Here is a 3,475-nt window from a genome sequence, read left to right as displayed (position 1 = left end):
ATTGAGTTTGACCTGGTTTGTAGATCCAGCATCCAATTTGCATGCAATATAGTGAACCAGATTGAAGGAAGGCTGATTACCACCCCATAATATGCAGATGAAACAACCTTGCTTGCTGGAAGTGAAGAGAACTTAAAATACTTACAGATGATGATCAAAGACTTCAATACAGATTGTACCTCAATGTAAAGAAAATGAAAATCCTCAGAATTGGACAAATAAATAACATCATGATAAAGAAAGAAGAGACTGAATGTGCCAGGGACTTCATTTTGCTTTGGTCAATACTCATGGAAGAAGAGGCCAAGAAATCAAACAATATATTGCTTTGGGCAAATCTGCTGCTTTAGACCTCTTTAAAGTGTTCAAGAGCAAAGATACCAGTTTGATGACTAAGGTGCATCTGACGCCAGCCATGGTATTTTCAATTGCCTCATGTGCATGTGAGAGTCAGGCAATGAGTAAGGAAGACTGTAAAGAATGGGTGCATTTGAGTTATGATATTTGAGTAGAATATTAAAAGTACCATGGACTGCTAGAAGAACAAACAAATCTGTATTGGAAGAAGTACAGCTCATTAGAAGTCAAGAAGGGGAGAGTTCATCTCTTAGATTTCAGACATCAGTAATCAGGAGGACCCAGTCTCTAGAGAAGAACATTCTTCTTCTTTATTTTAATTAACTTTTTATTGTGAATTGAGTGATAGTTTACATGGGAGAACATCAGTTTTACACTCATCGTTTCATTGCAATATAAACAACCAAAGGGCACATTCTGTAAGCCTGCCTCCTGGCTATAAGCATGAATCTAGAGTCCTCAGCTGCTCTGTCTCCATGTTCTCATCTCTGCCTCTATCTCTGGTGTTGCTGCTTCTCTGGATAGGGTCCCACATTCTGTTCGTGCTCTTCTCCCTTGATGGTCCTAGGGTCCTCTGTTCCTGGACTGTAAGGTTAACTACTCCCCGCTTTTTGTTACAGAACTTCTACCTTTACTGCTGTGATAGTTGCAATTAGTCATGATAACAATTATTCACTATTGAATCCTAAGAATCTTATCTACATCTCTTTTCACCAGACTCATCTAGACAAGATGAAAACTATTCAGTGGGGATTCTACTTTCTCCTGCATACTCTGAAACTAAATTCCCTCTTGAAAATTTGTAAGCCAGTCATTTCTTGCCTTTAGGGCCTCCCTCCCCCCATTTTAGGTAGCCAATGTCTAAATTGCCCATCCTATCAACCCTGTAGGATTGACGCTTGATGTCAAGACTCCTTCCCTCTCAGATCCACAAAAATAGGTCAAGATCATCAAATTGCAGCAATTTACACTTTTTTGAGAAGGACATTATTCTTGGTAAAGTGGAGGGTCATTGAAAAAGAGAAAGATTGGTACAGTGGCAGCAGCAATAGGCTCAAGTGTAACACCAACTGGGAGGATGGGCAGGGCCAAACAGTGTTTCATGTTGTACATGGTGTTGTTATGAGTTGAAACCACTTTGATGGCATCTATAAGCAACATAGTGAATAGACAAACATTAAATTGCATTATCAGAATGCAGTCAGCAAAATCCAGACTTTGGAAAACACTACTGGAATAGAAAAAGATAGAGTGAACCCATCAATTTAAAAAAATTTAAAAGACATAAACTTTCAAATGGGAAAAATGAAACTATAATGTCTATAGGTGAATATTTAGGTGATAAATCAATTTTAAGAAATGGATTAAAATAAGTCAGGATATTGACTTCTTTTAGAGAGTGCATGTGCTAGATAGGACTAGAATATGGCCATGGTAAGGACTTTTGCTGTGAGTAGCAAATTTCTATCTTAATGTGAACTGTGGTTGTAAGTCTGTTTGTCTTTAATTCATTAAATTATAGCTTGAAATTTCAACTGCTTTGCTTTATATTTCATTAAAATGTTTTTAAACATTTGAAAAAATATTCAATATTAATAATATCCAAAATAATCTGATATGTTAGATCAAGGTGCATGTGTATAGATATAATAACTTAGACTTAAATGTACACATTTCTAACAAATCTAATTGGAAAACTACTTGATGTGCTTTTGTAACTTTCGTTGGAGACAATTTTCCTTTGTGATTTTTCTTGTTAAAGAAACCAGGCGGTTGCGTTTTTTTTTTTTTTTTTTTTTTTTAATGTTTTTTTTTTTATTATGAGATAGTTTACATGGGAAGATATTGATTTTACTATGAGGCTAAACAATACCATTTTGCTTCTCCCAGCCTGCTTCTTCTCTAAGGTTCTAACTTTAAGATATATCATTTTTTACAGGTTTTTTTTTTTTTTTTTAATGCTGTATCATTTCCTTCTGCTACTTCAAATGTTTTTTAAGATGGCTTTTTCTAATATACCAGAACTGCATTAAATATTACTGAATATGATGAGGTTTTAAGAATACAGCCATGTTCTTATAAGAGTCATATACTGAAAATAGGAGGAATAAAGAAAAGTAAGGTCCTGATTTCTTTCATATGCTTAAAGTGACAGGAAAAATAAGAATTTCAAAGGTTATTTGTCTAGGCTGCACAGTAATGTTATTTATCAAACTGCAAAATATGTGCAGAATTAAATAAAAATGATGCATTTGAAGATACACTAAGGACTTCTCAATACCCAAATCCATTCTCTATTGGACCACAAAATGGGAATTTATAAGTGTAAATTGGGTTTTGTCATCTGATATCCAAGGAATATAAGAATAATTGCTGAAGCCTACTATTTGCAAAATGTAAGGTGAAGGGTAAAAAAGTGAAGATGAATTGTAAAGTGTTCTGCCTTGCCTTCATTGTTAATTCCATGTCATTGAATTATTTACATTCAATTAATTTAATAAAAGCTAAAGTATTTTAATATTGTTATTATTAAAAGAGAAAGTGGAGTTGTAATGCAAGTTAATTGAATATTATTTGGGACTACACTGTACTCTGAAAGGGGACAAATAGAATGGCTGCAAGTGTTTGTCTACAACCCATAGAAGGTGATTACCTTAGATAGAAAGAGCCAGTTTTTCATTATTTTGTTTTCCAGTAGAGTGCTTGGTAAGATGGAGGGTTGGAGAAAAATAAGAAGACCCCCAACGAGATGGATAGGCCAGGTGGCATCATTGATGGACTCAAGTGTGGCAGCAGTAGTGAGGTTGGCCCAGGATCAGACATTGTTTCGTTCTGCTGTGCATGGGGTTGCTATGAGTCAGTTCTGACTCAATGGCACCTGACAACAGAGTGGCCTATTAACCACATCAAACACTCCTGTTTTAAAGTCAACAGTAACCTTGCATCTATTTTCATTCTATATATATATTTTTCATCTAAGCAAGATATACTGTGAGAATATATTTATATAAAAATAAAAATCCACATATTTTTAAATATTTTTTGTGGGTTGTTAATTGTATTATCCTTCGTTTAAAATATTGTGTTTTATTGATAGGTCTGTGTTAAAATATCTGGT

This window comes from Chrysochloris asiatica, unplaced genomic scaffold (genome assembly GCF_000296735.1).
Source record: "Chrysochloris asiatica unplaced genomic scaffold, ChrAsi1.0 scaffold00091, whole genome shotgun sequence".
Lineage (NCBI taxonomy): Eukaryota > Metazoa > Chordata > Mammalia > Afrosoricida > Chrysochloridae > Chrysochloris > Chrysochloris asiatica.
Note: the sequence above shows the minus strand (reverse complement) of the source record.